This window comes from Saimiri boliviensis, chromosome 19, assembly GCF_048565385.1.
Source record: "Saimiri boliviensis isolate mSaiBol1 chromosome 19, mSaiBol1.pri, whole genome shotgun sequence".
NCBI classification, from domain to species: domain Eukaryota; kingdom Metazoa; phylum Chordata; class Mammalia; order Primates; family Cebidae; genus Saimiri; species Saimiri boliviensis.
This window is the reverse complement of record NC_133467.1, coordinates 28,358,208-28,376,338: the sequence shown is the minus strand read 5'-3', so window position 1 is coordinate 28,376,338 and position 18,131 is coordinate 28,358,208. Positions and strand designations below refer to the sequence as shown.

Sequence of the window (18,131 nt, the reverse complement as noted above, 5' to 3'; positions counted from 1 at the left end):
TTATTTATTCTGGTTATTAATCCTTTGTCAGATGGATAGTTTGCAGATATTTCCAATTCCCTTTCTTCATTTCGTTGATTGTTTCCGTTGCTAAGCAGGTTTTTTTTTTACCTTGATGTAATCCCATTTGTTTGTTTTTGCTTTGGTTATCTGTGCGTTTGAGGTCTTACACACAAAAAAATCTTTGCACAAATCAGTGTTTTAGAGCACTTTTACCATAGTTTCTTCTAGTAGTTTTATAGTTTCAGACCTTAGATTAAAACCTTGAATCCATTTTAGTTTGATTTTTGCCTATGGTGAGAGACAGAGATCTAGCTTCATTCTTCCGCATATGGCTAGTTTTTCAAACACAATTTACTGAAAGGACTGCTCTTTTCACGTTCTATGTTCTTGGCACCGATTCAAAAATGAGTTGATTGTAAATGCATTGATTTATGTCTGGGTTCTCTATTCTGTTCCATTGGTCTATGTGTCTGTTTTTACATTATTAACATGCTGATTTGGTAACTACGGCTTTGTAGCATATTTTGAAGTCATGTAGTGTGATTCCCAACTTCCTTCTTTCTGCTCAGTATTGCTTTGGCTATTTGAGTTCTTTTGTGGTTCCATATAAATTTTAGGATTATGTTCTCTATTTTAGTGAAAAATGTCATTGGTATTTTGATAGGAATTACATTGGCTATAAATTACTTTGGGTAGTATTGTTATTTTAACAATATTAATTCTTCCAATTCATGCACATAAAATTTTCTTTTTCTTGTGCCTTCTTCAATTTTCTTTTCATTTTCTTGTGCCCTCTTCAATTTCTTTATTAGCGTTTTATATTTTTCCTTGTAAAGATATTTCACTTCTTTGATTAAATAAAGTCCTAGATATTTTATATTCTGTGTGGCTGTTATAAATGGGATTGCTTTCTTGATTTTTCAGACTACTCATTGTTCACATATATAACTGCTATTAATTTTTGTGTGTTTAATTTGTATTTTGAAACACTACTGAATTTATTTACCAGTTCTAACAGTTTTTTGGGGGTGAAGTCTTTAGTATTCCCAGGTATAAAATCATGTCTGCACACGAGACTAATTTGACTATTTCCCTTCCAATTTCAGTGCCCTTTTTCACTTTCTTTTGCCTAATTGCTGGCCATAACTTCCAGTATTGTGTTGAATAAATGTAGTGATAGTGGGTATCTTGTTTTGTTCTACATCTTAGGGAAAAGGTTTTCCATTTTTTAATTTAATACAATGTTAGCTGTGGGCTTGTCACATATGGCCTTTATTATTTTAAGGCATGTTCCTTCTATACCCAATTTGTTGAGGGTTTTTATTATAAAGGGATGTTGAATTTTATTGAATGTTTTTAAAGCATCTATTGAAATGATCATATGGTTTTTGTTCTTGATTCAGTTAATGTGATGTATCACATTTATTGATTTCTGAATGTTGAACCACCCTTGCATCCGTGGGATAAATTCCACTTGATCATGGTGAATGATCTTTTTAATGCATTGCTAGTACTTTGTTGAGGATTTTTGCATCTGTGTTTATTGGGCTGTGTTTATTTTTTCATCTGTATTTATTGGCCTTTTGTTGTTGTTGTGTCCTTGTTTGGTTTTGTTATCAGGGTAAGGCTGACCTCATAGAATTATTTTGAAAGTATTTTCTCTACAATTTTTTTGAAGCATTTAAGTAGAATTGGTATTAGTTATTCTTTAAATGTTTGGTAGAATTTTGTGGTGAAGCCATCAGGTCCTAGGCTTTTCTTTGATGGAAGACTTCCTATTACTGATTCAATCTCATTGCTCATTATTGGTCTGTTTTGATTTTTTGTTTATTGTTCAATTTTGATAGGTTATAGGTGCCCCAACATTTATACATTTTCTAGGTTTTCCAAATTTGTTGGTATATAGTTGTTCATAACAGTCTTTATTCTTTGTATTTCTGTGATCTCAGTTTGTGTGTGTGTGTGTGTGTGTGTGTGTGTGTGTGTGTGTGTGTGTGTTTACATTCTGTTGTCCAGTCTGGAGTACAGTGGCTGATCCCAGCTCACTGCAACCTCTGCCTCCCGAATTCGAGCAATTCTCCTGTCTCAGACTCCTGAGTAGCTGAGACTACAGGCGCATACCACCACACTCAGCGAATTTTTGTATTTTCAGTAGAGAAAAGGTTTCACCTAGTTGGCCAGGATGGTCTCAATCTCTTAACCTCGTGATCTGCCCACTGTGGCCTCCCAAAGTGCTAGATTACAGGCATGAGCCACCACGCCTGGCCAATCTCAGTTTTTATATCATCTTTTCGTTGCTGATTTTATTTGTTTGGGTTCTTGGTCTTTTTCTTTTAGTAAGTCTAGCCAAAGGTTTGTCAATTTTATCTTTTAAAAAAATCCACTTCTCATTTCATTGATCTTCATTTTTTAGTTTTTAAAATTTATTTATGCTGTGATCTTCATTATTTCCTTTCTTGTACTGATTTTGGCTTTGGTTTGTTTTTCTAATTTATTGATGTACACTACTAGGTCATTTATTTGAAGTCTTTCTACTGTTTTGATGTAGACATTTACTGCTATAAACTTCTATTTTAGTAGTATTGCTTTTGTTGTATCCCATAGATTTTGATATGTTACAGTTCCATTTTCATTTGCTTCAAAAAGTTTTAAATTTTCTTTTAAGTTTCTTCATTGATCCATGGATCACTCAGGAACATATTGTTGAATTTCCATGTGTTTGTGTAGTTTCCAAGCTTCCTCACATTTTCATAATTTCTAATTTCTTTACTTTGTGGTCAGAAAAGATGCTTGATATTATTTCTTTTCATTTGAATGTGTTAAGATTTGTTTTATGGCCTATGATATGGCCTATACTGGAGAATGTTCCATGTGCTGATTAAAGAATATATATTTTGTAGCAGATGGGTAAAATGCTCTGTAAATGTCAGTTGGACCAATTTGGTCTAGTGTAGTTTAATGCTTCTTTGTTGATTTTCTGTCTGGATGATCTGTCTATTACTGAGAGTAGGGTGTTGAAGTCCACTATACTATTATTGTATTGCAGTTCATCTGTCCCTTTGTATTTATTAATGTTTGCTTTATATACTTGGGAGCTCTGATGTTGGGTGCACAGATATTTATAATTGTTAAAACCCCTTACTGAATTGACTCCTTTATCATTATACAGTGATCTTCTTTGTCTCTTTTTACAGTTTTTGATTTGTTGTCTATTTTATCTGATATAAGTACAGCTACTCCTGCTTTTTTTGGTTTCTATCGCATGAAATACAATTTTCAATCTCTTCACTTTCAGACTATGTTTGTATTTATAGGTGAAGTAGGTTTCTTATAGGTTGCATATGGTTGGGTCTTGCTTATATCTTAAGTTTTGGAACATTTTATGTTATGTATTTCAATACATTTTCTATGTCTTAATCATGATCAACTTCCTCTTGAACACAAATAATTCTTAGATTTGATCTTTTGAAGTAATTTTCTGTATCTCATAGATTATCTTCATTTCTATGCATTCATTATTTTTTTCTCTTCTGTGTATCTTCAAATGGCTGTCTTTGATCTTACCAGTTATTTCCTGTTGTATCCATTCTGCTGTTGAGAACCTTTAATGAGTTTTTCAGTTCAGCAAATGTATTTCTCAGATCCAAGATTTCTATTCGATTCATTATTTCAATATCTTTGTTAAATTTCTCTAATAAATTTCTTAGTTGCTTTGATATGTTATCTTAGATGTCCTAGAGTTTTCTTAAAACTTCAATTTTGATTGTGTGTGTGTGTGTGTGTGTGTGTGTGTGTGTGTGTGTGTGTGTGTATAGAGAGTTTATATATCATTATCTCCTTAGGGTCAGTGACTGGTTTCTTGCTTTGTTGGAGAAGGTTATGATTCTCTGTATTCTGTTTCTTCTGGATGTATGTCTATGTCTTTGCATTGAAGGATTAGTTATTTATTACAGTCTTTGCTGTCCTGTTTGTTTGTTTGTTGGGATATGTTTGTTTAAAGGCTTTTGTAACTTACTTGTTGATTTTCTTTCTTCTCCCCCTTACCCACTGGGTTACTGCCTCCTTTTTGGCACCAGATGATGCCTCTAGCCCAGGTTTGTCTTGGTTCTAGTAAACAATCAGGATGCTTCTTACTCTAAGCAATGGAGTATCTCAGCGCATAAGAAGGCTGATTGGGAGTTTGTGCCCAGGAGACCTGTAGAACAAACCTCCTACAGTATGGTGCTGCTGAAAAGCTGCTCTGATTCTTATCTTCTATAAACAAGTTTCAGAGCACAGTTTCCAGTGCTGGAGATGATGCTCTCACCTCCCTTCCTTTGTCTCTGGCTGTCCTTAAGAATATTTCTCCCTTTAGGCATCTTTGAGCTTCTCATAGGTTGAGGCAGAAACCAGTATCTCACCAATGAACTCAAGACTGTAGGACAGCTGTTTGTCTACCTTGCTCACTTTTTCCCACGTAGAAACTATGAGTTGGAGAGGGAGGATTTTCTGCACACTTAATGCTGGATAGATTAGGAGGAAATAGTTTCATGGGTATGGAAGTCTAATTCTCTGACAATCTGCTTGCAGTTTTTTTCTTTCTTTCTTTTTTCTTTTTTCTTTTTTCTTTTTTTTTCATTTCTCTGTGGCCCTGAGAACTGTCTTATCTTCATCTTTTATTTCTGGGATATTAATGAAGATAATTTGGCATTGTATATTTATTTTTTATTTTCTGTTGGAAGAGTAAAGCCAGATTGCTTCTATGCCATCATTTTGGAACCAGAAGTTACTGTGCCTGGCTATTTACAAGATTATTAGAAAGCAACTATAATTAAGACACTCTAGCACTGACAAAAGAATAGATTAATGGGATAGAATAAAGATTCAAGAAATAAAATCACTTGCCTATAATCAACTTATTTTAGACAAGATTCTAAACCATCCAATGCAGAAATAACAGTTTTTTTCTACAAAAAGTGCTGAAATAACTGTATAGCCACATATATAACAGTGACGTTCAGTTCTTACCTCATATCATATATGGAAATATATACAAAATAGATCAAAGACCTAAGTATAAAAGTAAAAACTATGAAACTCTTAGGAGAAAACAAAGAGGTAAACCTTCATGCTCTTGGGTTTTGCAAAGGATTTGTAGGTATGACTCTAAAAGCTTATGCAATGACAATAACAACAACAAAATGAGAAATCAGACTTCACCGAAATGGAAAACTTTTCTACTTTAAAGGATACCACAAAGAAAGTGAAAAGACAACCGCAGAATGATATAGAATATTGGCACACCATATATCTTGTATGTGACTTGTATCCAAAATACATAAAGAATTCTTACTACTCAATAATAAAAAGACAACCAAATCAAACATGGGTAAATCAGATGAATAAAGGTTTCTTCAAGAAGCTCAGTAACATTAGTCATCAGGAAAATACAAATTAAAAACACAATGAGATCAGGCATTGGTGGCTCATACCTGTATCCCAGCACTTTGGGAGGCTGAGGTGGGTGGGTCATTCGAGGTCAGGAGATTGAGACCTGCATGGCCAACATGGTGAAACCCCCTCTGTACTAAAACTACAAAACGTTAGCCAGGCATGGTAGCACACACCTGTAATCCCAGCTGCTACAGAGGCTGAGATGGGAGAATCATTGGAACCCGGGAGGTGGAGCTTGCAGCGAGCCAAGATTGCGCCACTGCACTCCAGCTTGGGAGACACAGTAAGATTCCATCTCAAAAAAAAAAAAAAAAAAAAAAAGAAAGACAGAAAGAAAGAAAAAGCCATTTCACACCCACCAGGGTGACCAGAATAAAAGGTGTTGGCAACAATGTGGAGAAATGTGAATGTTTATACTCTATTGGTGAGAACGTAAAGTAGTGCAACTTCTTTGAAAAGCAATCTGACAGTTCCTCAAATGATTAAACATAGAGTTATCATATAACCCAGTGATTCTACACCTAGGTATATACCCGCCAAAAGATACATGTCTTCACAGCAACTTGTAAATGAGTATTTCATAGAAACACTCTTCATCTTAAACCAAAAGGTAGAAACACCTACCACTGAAGAATAAACAAAATGTATATATCCGCACAAGGAACTATTATTTAGCCATAAAAAGAAATGAAGTACTGATATGTGCTACGACTTGGACAAATCTTGAAAGCATCATGCCAAACGAAAGAAGCCAGTCACAAAAGATTACTATATAATTCCATTAACATGAAATGTTTAGAACCTTGACATTTATAGAAACATTAAGTAGGTTAATAATTGCCTAGGGCTGGGGGTAAAGGTGGGAGTCAGCTGAAGGGTGAAGGGTTTGTATGATAGCTGAAGCATGCAAGATTTTTGGGAGAGATGATGAAAATGTTCTAAAATTTACTATGGTGATATTTTCATTTATCTATGAATATCCTTTAAAAATCCAATCCCAAACCTCACAGTCCTAAATGTTATAATCCCAAAAGATGAAAATCCTGAAAACATAATCCTGAAAAAAAATTATTTTAAAATTTCATATAAGATGTTTATTTATAATTTTAAATGAGGATTTATTTAGAAACATATAAAAACATGACAGAACACTTCATAGGCCATTCTAATCAATGAAATAGGCAAGCAAATATTCTCATGTATACCAATGCAGTCACATGAGTACAACAGTTATGAGCAGACAAACAGTACTCATAAAGAAATAGCTTATGTAACTGTCATCATCTGAAATACCATGACCAACAACCTAAGCCATTTGATGTGATTGATCAAAATCATGACTGCTCACCACCACATACGCAGTCACGCAAAGAGCCAACATCTTGAGATTTTTTTATCGTTCACAAATGCAGATGTGCAAAAAGGATATCTGTTCATTTATTGAGAACATGTCAACATTTCTATATACATGCACAATGCTTACACACAAAGCCAATGTGATAATGCACCTTCGTGAACTCAAATTTGCAAAAAGTGCATAAAAAAATTAGAACTCTAAAAGTCTGTACATAATACTGCCAATATTAAAAATAATATGAAGATAAAATAAATAACATAGCAAATTGTAAAAAATTAATACTGACAATTTAAGTAGTAAAGGAAATAATTTTAAAAATCAACAAAAAAACTAAAAGGAAAGCAATATATGAAAAAGTGTAATATCTGCTTTTTGTGGCAGTTTGGAGGAGGCATGTCTCTCCATGGAGAATACATTCACATTCATTTTCTACATGATGGTGCTCTCTTTGCTATTCTTCTCTGAGTCAATATTCATGGATGTGAGCATTCCTTGTTAAATTTTATCATCTTCTGTGCTATGCTTCCATGTTGTTTTGGGCACACAGAAATCCATTCTACATGCATTCATATACTGACAACAAATTTGGCAGGAACAACATTGATGATTGAAAAGCAACACCACTATGTGTCTTTTTATCCTCCTGTGCACATAATTATTTTTGAACCACTCACTGGCTTCTCCGGGCAAATGCAGCTTTAATTTATTAAAAACTCCTGGAATGTCATCAGTTAGAAGGAATGCCAATGCAGGCAAATGACACATTTTTAAACTGAAGTTCTCATTGTGGCTTTATCACGTGGCCAATTCACTCATCTAAATGTTCTGCCAGAAGCATTGAGCTGAACAAGGAAAAATCCTTATTGATAACACCTTGAAATTCACTTTTAGGAGCCTTGATCACATTGAATTCCAAGTCTGTGATTATGGTTTGGTGATTCAATTAAAATCTATTTGCTTTTGCAAAGTCCACCAAAAATTCAAATAACTATTTATAAAGTGCTCCACTTTATTTCAGTCATTAATACATACATGAGTGAGTAAGTTGGATCCAACAAGGGCATGAATTGTACATATTTCATAAAAAACAGCAGGGACAATTTGAAAATGCCATGAGTTAGCCAAAGCAAATATCCGATAGTTTTTCTGTTAGGTTTAGTGGTAAATATAAGAAGTCTATTTTCTTTGAGAGTCACATCTCTAATTAAGAACAGTTCACCATTTATTGTGTTTGGTGCTACTGAAAAAATGTCAATATCAGCAAATATCTTTGGTTCAGAAAGTTATTGAGTTTGTAGAATTATTTTTATTCTCTGACAAAGGGTGGTTTTTGAAGCCAAGCATGGCGCTATGTGTGAAGGGGCAGACATAGTATATAATTAAATAATTTGGCAGGAGCAGGAGAGATTTCTCGTATTTTTTTGCCTGAGTTACACTTACATGATTTTTGAAACACTGGCTGCCCTTGTATTTGGAGAGTGATTGCAGTCTACAAATTTTGTAAAGATGTGCTGTCCATTTGAAATTCTGATTATTTCTTGGCCATTGTAATTAAGCAATTTTCTGCTTTCACAGCGCCAGTAATAATTACCTTTTAAACTTTTATCCTTCATTACTAAGTAGCTTCATTTACTTATTACAGCCTTTTTGTGAAAGAACAATTTCACAGATCTCTTCCCATTGTGTTGCAAAGAATACAGTGAGAAGGAATGATATTTGGCTTCCCCAATGCTATATCTGTGTGTGATAGGGTTCTTCAGAGGGACAGACCAATAAAACATGTATGTAAATATATCAGACGAAATTGATTGGGGAAATTTACTCACATGATCATGGTCGCTGAGAAGTGCTACAACGGGCTATCAGTAAGCTGGAGACACTGGGATGCTAGTAGTATAGCTCAATTCAAGTTTGAAAGCCTCAGAACCGGGGAAGTCAATGGTGTAACTCTCAAGGCCTAAGCCTCAGGACCGGGGGGGACTGCTGGTCGAGTCTTGATGGGTTGTATGTGTCCAGAAATTTATCTACTTACTCTCCGTTCTAAAATTTTTTGGCTTACAGTTATTCATAGTACTCTTTCATAATGACTTGCATTTCTGTGACAATAGTTGAAATGGTCCTTTTTTAAACTCTAATTTTATTTATTTGGGTCTTCCCCCCCCCAACCCCATAGCCTGGCTAAAAGACTGCCAGATTTATTTACTTTTCAAAAACAACTCTAAAATTTGTTGATATTTTGAAACTTTTTTAGTATCTATTTTATTTATTTCTGCTTGGAGCTGTATTATTTTCTTCCTTCTGCCAAATCGGGTTTAGTTTATTTTTGTTTTTCCAGTTTCTCAAGGTGCATGGTTAGGTTATTAGAAATCTTCTTTTTTGATACTAGTTTTTATTGCCATACACTTGATTCTAGAATCACTTTTGCTGTGTCTCATAGGTTCAGTATGATGTTTTTATTCCTTTTTTTAAAAAAAAAAATTCAATTAAAACATTTATTTATTGACTCATTAGTTATATAGAAGAATGTTATTTAATTTCCATATAATGGTAAGGTTTTGTTGATTTCTTATTTTGTACTACTGTGACTTGAAAAAATAAATAATATAATCTTTATATTCTTAAATTTGTAAAGAATTGTTTTGCAACCTCACATAACATCTATTCTGGAGAATATTCCATGTGCAATTGATAACAATACATTTTCTTTATCTGTTGGATGGCATGTTGCGTAAATGTCTCTTATGTCCATTTGGTCTATGGTGCAGTTTAAGTCTGATATTTCTTTTTTGGTTTTCTGTCTAGATAATTTGTCCATTGCTGAAAGTGAATTTTGATGTCCCCTACTATTATTGTATTAGAATCTATCTCTCCCTTTATATCTAATAATATTTCCTTTAAATATTTGGATATTGGGCACGAAGATATTTATGATTGTTTTATCCTCTTATTATACTGATTCCTATCTCGTTATATAATGACCTTTATCTATTTTTATAGTTTTTGACTTAAGGTATATTTTTATGATACAAGTATGATTATACTTGAGTCTTATTTTGTTAGTCATTCAACCAGTCTATGTTTTTTCATGGAATAATTTAATCATTTACATTTAAGGTTGTTGTTGATAAATAATGACTTACTACTGCTGTATTGTAATTGTTTCCTCACTGTTTTGTAGATCCTTATTGCTTTTCTTTCTTTCCATTATTTACTTCTGTGACTTGATGGTTTTCTGTGGTTCTAAGCTTTGTTTCATTTTCTTTCTCATTGGTATATTTGCCCTAATTTTTTCTCTGTAGTTACCATGGTTTAATATAAAGAGTCTTATAGTTAAAACACTATTTTTAGCAGAAAACCACTTAAATTTGGTCACATAAAAATACTCTAGACTTTCCCCCCCACAGACAATTTGTATTTTGGTTACCTTAATATCGTCTTTTGTGTGCCTTAGCCACTAATCATAACTGTTGTTGTTTTTGACCTTTTTACTTTAAATTTTCATACTACAGGATTGAAAGATTTACATAACACCATTTTGGTACCAGGATATGGTTATGGATTTACCTATATTGGTGACACTTATACTTTCACATGCTTTCATGACAGCAACTTCCTTCCTTTTGTTTCCAACTGTAGCACTTTTTAATCATTTCTTGGAAGGCTGGCTTAGTATTTATAGTACATAGTGTTCTTGTCTTACAGTTCTTTTAGCACTTTGAATACATTATCCCATTCTCTACTGGCCTGCAAAATTTCATCTAAAAATTTTGCTAATAGTCTAATGAAGATTTCTTTATATGCGATGAAATATTTCTCTTGCAGCTTTCAGAATTCTTTTTGTCTTTGACTTTGACAGTTTGCCTATAATGTGCCTCAGAGAAGGTATTTTTTTTTTTCCTGTTTTTTGGTTGAATTCCCCTGGGGACTTTTGAACTTCTTGTATCTGAATGTCCATATCTGTCCCTAAACTTGACACATTTTTAGCTATTATTTTGTTCAACAGATTTTCTGTGCCTTTCTGTTTGTTTTCTTTTCTCCTGATACCTTTTTGTTGAATTTCTTATTCAAATTATAAATTATTTTCCTGATTTCATTGTTGTCTGTCCATATTATCTTGTAGCTCAATGAGTTTCCTTAATATCATTACTTTGAATTCCTTTTCAATTATATCATAAGAATCTTTTTTTTTGGGGGTGGGGGGGGATCTGTTGTTACTGGACACTCACTGTGTTCCTTAGAGAATGTCGTATTTTCTTGTGTTTTATATTTCCTGTGTCCCTGTATTGATATCTTCATTTCTAGTAGACAGTCTTTTTTTAATTTTTTTTTTTAATTTTATGGAATAGTTTTTGCAGGAAAAGGCTTTTTCCTGTAGATGAGTCCTAGGGTGTCAGTTGGAAATGGTATGCTGACTTTGGTCCCGAGTGTACTCAGTAGTATGGCCTATGAACAGATGCTTCAGCTGCAATCCTCATCTGCAATGTGTGTGAATGACTCAGGTAATTAGGTCACAGGGGTTTGTGATGGTGGAGTGTGATTTTTTTTCTGGGTTAGGAGCACCGGGTTGGTTTGAGGGCCAATTGCATGTGTGTATGGTGGCCCAACAAGTTGTGTGGCAGGCTGTCTGGGAGGTTGGGGCCACTGCCAGACTGGTTGTCAGGTTAGGTGCATGTATGGGCCTGGCAGCTGTGTGGGGTCCTCTCTGGAGATGGTGGGGTCTCATTCATGGTGGCAGTTATTCCAAAAGTGGGTGTGCTAGCTGACTGGCTACATGGAGCTTCTCTACTGTGCAGTCCTGACTGTTTTCCTGAGGAATAGGGTGCCTCATGCATTCATACATTGGGATCTTAGTCAGTTCTTCAGGCATAGCCTCCCAGCAACCTCTGTAGTTGTGCTGCAGGCGTGCATGTGAATGTTACTACAAGGATAGTGAGGCATTAGAGATAAAGGGAGTTGGTGGCTACTGGTCCCAAGGCAGAACACACTCTAGCTCTAGGTCTGGTTTCAAGACAGCACTGTAGCAGCTTAGGTTGCAGGGATCAGGGTTGCCAAGAGTGTTTCTGCTCTGGGATAATACAGCTGTGTGGACTCCTAGCAACTGTCCATACTGGATTTTTGGCCTATAAGAACTGGGGATCCCCTTGCAGCAATAGCCACTTGTATCTAGTGATAACACTGACTCCCAATGGTCTCTAGTTACCTTTTCCCTGCAAGAAGGGCCCTTTGGCTTTGAGCTGATCCCAGTTGGGGAGACAGAATGGCAGAGACAGGGTGAGTTGTTTCCCTCTCTATGGTGCCATCCTGAGTTTCCAGGCTCCTCAGGAATTTCACTACTTCCCTGATGTTCTCCAGCTAACTTTCTCAGTTACTGATGTCAAAAAATAGTTATTTGTTATTTTGTTCCCTTATTTGGGGGGATGTGTATCAGACAACTCTCATTGGCCAAATTACATTCAAGTAACATGCATTTTTCTTTAGTCAATATTTTTACCCTTATATTTGATTATAAGTATTCTACAAATTCTCAACACTCATTAGGAGTAAGTCAAATGTCTTAAAGTATAACCCAAATTCCCATCTCATATGCTTGCCTCCAAGAGTTTAAAAAAAAAAAAACAAGCTCCATCACCTACAAGGACCTCCTGTTAACCAGCCTCTAACTAGCCATTGGTGCAAAAAAAGTTCAAATTCCTGCATATCTCTCTAACTGCTCATTGATTCTGTCATTCTAATGGATATAGTTCATAGACGTATAGAGGACAGAGAGGCTAAATTATAGATCCTCTTCTTCTTTCTGCCTTGGTAATGGCTTATAAGAAAGGGAAGGGAAGAGGGAAGAGCAGATGGGTTTCACCCAAGAGGCACTTTAACAGATGTGAATATAGTCCTTAATTGTAAGATACTTCAGAATTTACCCTGAGACAAAGTTGCAATTAATATAATGTCTACTAGACCCAGTCATATCCAAAACAACCACAGTGAACAAGTAGAGTCTTTTCCTCTACCCTTAGCACAGTTTTCTCTTGGAGATTTAGCAAAGGTAATCTTCGTTTTTATAGACTTGCTTTCTTTAAGGTTTACTTAACTATACAAGTACCCTCTTTGACAAACAGAATGTTCCAAGCTTTCTTTCTAATAAATAAACAACTTTCAGGCTAAACTGTACGGTAGAAGATCTTCAGAGATTTGTTTCTTTTTTCTTAGTACTTCTGGCAGCTCCTAATAACTTTATTTCTCTTTACCAGTGATTTCTAGTATAATTATTCTGGCTCAAGTTGTTTTATTTTCCTAAAGTATTTGTTATATACTTCAGTTAGTACAAGGACCAATTTTAAAGAAACTTGAATGTGAGACTTTTGCCTTCAACTCTGACAAAATAACTCATAGAAGGCAACACTCCCACTGAAAACACCTTTAAAAATGGAAAGAAGTATAACATATGCATGTGTGAAAACATCAGAGAGCTTCTGATACAGTCAGGACTCAAGAGACCAGAATCCTTAGAGAAAGGAACACTCACTGAGGGAATCCAACATTCTGTGAACTGGTTTTCTCCTTAAAGTATGTGATAATTAATTAGCTGTAGGTAGCAAGGCACTGAAGAGCTACACAAGAAATTGAGCAGAGATCCAAGAAGAAAACAGTGGTTTAGCAGATCTTTTGGCAGCCTCATGGGGCTGCGAACACAAAATTCAGAATTTGGGCTTTTAAATGTAACAAGAATTGAGCATGCCAAGATTCCAGAGGAAGGCAAGCATAGACAACTGATCATGGAACTTTGAACTGATTTTTCCCCTGGAGACATTAACTAATGCTTAAACTAAGAAACCAACAAAAGGGAGCTGAAAACCTGAGTTGAGATTTCAGCAGTCTCACAGCACTAAGGTAACTGAATTAGCTTTCTGAATTTCCCAATTAAAAAAGCTCTAGGAAACATACTAGCTTTCGGTTGGGATCACTAGAGAACTATATCCCAGGAATAAAGGGCACACAACAGTAGGGAGAGGCTTACAAAAACGAAACTCTAACATCAAGTCAGCTCACTCCCTGATTGGAATACATAACCTGCCCCTACCCTTGCTGATATCAAAGGATAGAGTGAAACCTTTTAGAAGCATGACATGACAAAGCACCTATAAAATATTCTTCATATAGAATGTCCGGCATTTAATAAAAATTAACAGGCATATAGTGAATTAGAACAATAACTACAAACGATTAAAGAGAAGACAAGTGAACCAGAGTACAGATTAGAAGCAAACATCTAAGAAAAAAAAAAAAAAAAGAAGAAGGGGGATAAAACTATAAAGTATAAAAAAACATGGGAATTGATAAAAAGATATAGCACAAGTTTAATTGTAAATTCCAAAAGGATAAAGACAAAACAAGAGTATGAAAAATGTGAAAATAACTAATATTTTTTCCAAACAAAAATATGTCAGATTTAATGAGTGCTACAATCTGTAAATCTATAAAATACAAAGAAAATCACATATAGGCATATCATAATGAAACACCTGAACTCCAGAGACAAAGGAGAAATCTAAAAAGCAGAAGAGAAAAAAATACATTACATCAAGGAGCAAAGAATAGATAGAGCTGCTTTCTCAACATAAATGATTGAAGCCAGAAAACAAGGCAATGATACCTTTAAAATATTGGAGCAGTGGCGGGGAGAAACAAGGCTGCCAAACTAGAATTTTATACCAGTAAAAATATCCTTTAAGAGTGAAGTCAAAGTAAAAGAATATCCATTAAAACAAAACTGAGAAAACTTGTCAGCAGTAAATCTATGCTGAAAAGCATAATGAAGAAATCCATTTGAATGAAAGAAAATTGCTCCCAGAAAAAAACACAGGAAGAAGAAACAATAAAGAGCAAATGAAAAAATAAATATTTGGGCAATTCTAAATGAAAATCAACTAAAATAATAACAATAATGTTTTATTAAATTAAATACATTTAAAGTTAAAATGCTTGCCAACAGTAACACAAAAGCAGGAAAAACTTAAATGTAGTTCAAATGTTCAATGTGCTAGCCATATCAAGGTGATAGCCTCCTCATGGCAAGATTACTGACTTATTAGATTGTAGTATGTCACAGGTATATTGTAATGTAAAGCATAGCTTCTAAAATAATATATAACTGCTTAATAAAAGGAGAAATAGAGTAATTTTAAAATGTGTTCACTCTAAAAAAAAAGTCAAAAAGAAGCAGAACAAATGAAAGAAATGGACAATGATACAAATTTAAGATAGTGGATATAAATCTAAATACGGATGAACTGTTTTATGTAAAAGACAAAATTAATAGAGGCAAAAATAGGATAATACAAAGTAATTAATGTAAAGGAAATAACAAAGAACAAATGGTACAAAAAATAAAAAACCCACACAACCAAATGACAAAAGAGGAAACACATAATGTCAATGGGCTAAACTGTCCATTTATGAAACAATGATTTTCAGATTGGAAAAGAAATAAAGCCACTATATTTTACTTAGAAGAACCACATCTTAATTATGAAGACACAGGACTAATGCAAGTAAAAAAATTTTTTTTTAAAGTACATTATCACACATACTCTCAACAAAAGAAGCTGATTTTGCCAGTCTAAATCAGTCAAAATAGCTTCTAATCAGGAAGCATTACAATACACAGAGCCCTTTCACAATGATAAAATACTCAATTTCTTAGGAAGATATAGTATAAACTTGTATATTCTTAATTATATAGGAAAAAGTAATAGACTTAAAAGGAGATAGGCATGTGCAAACTGGTGGAGAAGACACTTAACCTAGCTCTAATTAATAATAGAATGAACACACAAAGAATAGGGAATCATTGAACAATATGATTAAAATGTTTGACCGAATAGATATATATAAAACATTGTATCCAACAACAACAATCCAAAATATACATTGTCATTAGGTTCACATGAAATAATTACTACAATAGAACCATACCAATGCTGGTGTATAAAATGTTATTTCAGAAAAGTAAATTCATTGAAAATGTAACTAAGTACAGTGAAATAAAAATACATATCAATATTTCTGAGATTCAGCTAAGCAACAACTAAAGAAATTTGTATAGCTTAAAACTGATATACTTCAGAAAAGTAGAACAGCTGAAAATCAATAATACCTTTTTCATCCCAAGAAATGTAAAAATGAAGAGCAAATTAAAGCCAAAGGAAGAAGGGAAAAAAATACAGACATAAGCAAAGATTAATAACATTTAAAAAATAAGCAAAGCCAAAAGTTTATTTTTATAAATGTGAACAAAAAGGAAAAAGCAAAAACAAGCATAATCAGAGGAAAAATATAGATTATTAATGTTAGAAATGAAAAACATCACAAAGATTTTATAGACATGAAAAAGTAAAAAGAGATAGTGTAGAAATGTATGCATTTCTATTGAAAAATACAATGTCTTAGAACTGACAAAAGAAAGAGTAAACAATCCTAAATTTTTTTTATCAAATAGATTGTTTATATAATTAAAATGTTTTTCACAATGAAACCTCCGGGCCCAAAAAGCTTTCAATTGTGAATTCTTCAAACAAGAAAGAAACAATGACAATCTTATTTTTGCATTTTGAGACTATTCTACAAAATAGAAAAATTTCTATTATATATATATATATATATATAATCCTAAGACTAGAAAAGTTAGAATACGTCCTCCCTTTAAGAAATGAGGTCAGCATAACCCTACTACCAAAACCTAAGAAAGACTTTACAAGAAAAATAATTTACATTGATCTCTCATGATTATATTTTTAAAAAATATAATATGAACCATAAATGTCTACAAATACTTCTTTTATTTAACTTTGTCCTGCAGTCCCAGATAGTACATAAAGAAAAAAAAATTAAGTGGGTCAAAATTAGAATGGAAGCAATAAAAATATCATTAATGTGGACAACTTGATTAGTTGTAAATGTAAAATATCTTAGCTAAACTATTATAATTAGTTAACTGAAATTAGCAAGGTTACTGAATATAATATCAATATGCAAAGATTAATTATAATCCAATATATCAACAAAAATTGGAAAATAAAATTTAAATAATGCCATTTATAGTGATTTGGAAAAACATAAAATATTAGCAACTAATTAAACAAAAGATGCATGAAACAACTACACACAAAAAATACAAAGCATTTTTGACAGATATCAAAGAAGATGTAATTAACTTGAGAGACATACCATGTTTGTTAATTAGAAGATCAATATTGTAAAGATGGTAAACCTGCCCCATATTTGTCTGTACACACTTTCTGATCTTGGTCAAAATTTTTGAATATATTTAACAGATGGCAAATTGAAATGTCCATTGATGGATAAATGTCACATGTATATTGTAATGTGACATCAGAATGGTTAAAGAAAATGTGATATACTTATAAAATCATATATATATATAGATAAAGAAAATGTGAGATATGTATGTATATATTTATCTCACGTTTTCTTTAACCATTCTGATACATACATATATATATATATATATATATATATATATATATATATACATACACATACACATACACACATAAAACAGAATATTGTTCAGCCTTAAAAAAGGAAACTCTGCCATATGTGACAACATGAATGAACATTAGGGACATTATGCTAAGCGAAATAAGCCAGTCACAGTATTATCAGCACCACCCTCTGGGTTTTTGAAATCTCCCAGGATAGAAATCAAGGGAGATCCCCAGACATAGCAGCAAAGAGAAAGTGAAAGTTTATTGAGCTTGTGCACAACAAGGAAGCCAGCACCACCAAAGAAAAAGTGTGGGCTGCTTCTCAAGGGAAGTATGTGAGTTAGTTTTACACAGCCTTTCTACGGGAAAGAATTTCATCATGTATGTACAGGAGGGGTTTCTCTAGCACTTGAAGAGTGGCTTTACATGCTTCTTCATACACAGCACCTTACATTATTATTTTAAATCTCCACCGTTGTGCATAATTTTTAGCATTGAAATTAGATCACTGTAAGGTGAAGTTTAAGTCTAACTGTGCGTGAAATGCCCTGAGGAACTTGGCCAGGCAGTTCCTCTGCCCAAGACAGAAACCTGTGGTAAATAGTGCCTTGGGTCTTTTGCTGCTAATTGGCTCAAAGTTAGGTAAGCTACAGCTTGAGTTTAGGACTTTTGTTCTTTTTCTCTAAACCACATTAAATTAGAAAACCAGCCTGCCTGCCTGCCTCAACAGAAGAACAAACACTACATGATTCCTTTTATGTTAAATATCTAAAATAGTTAAATTCATAGAAACATAGAGTAGAAGGGTGATTGTTAGGGAGCGGATGGAGGGGAAT

General features: G+C 33.7%; 1 long non-coding RNA gene across 4 annotated transcripts in view; it reads right to left on the bottom strand.

Moving 5' to 3' along the window:
• Positions 1-18,131, bottom strand: part of LOC141582265 (uncharacterized) — a 329,329-nt gene that overhangs the window by 220,313 nt on the left and 90,885 nt on the right. The window lies entirely within an intron of this gene.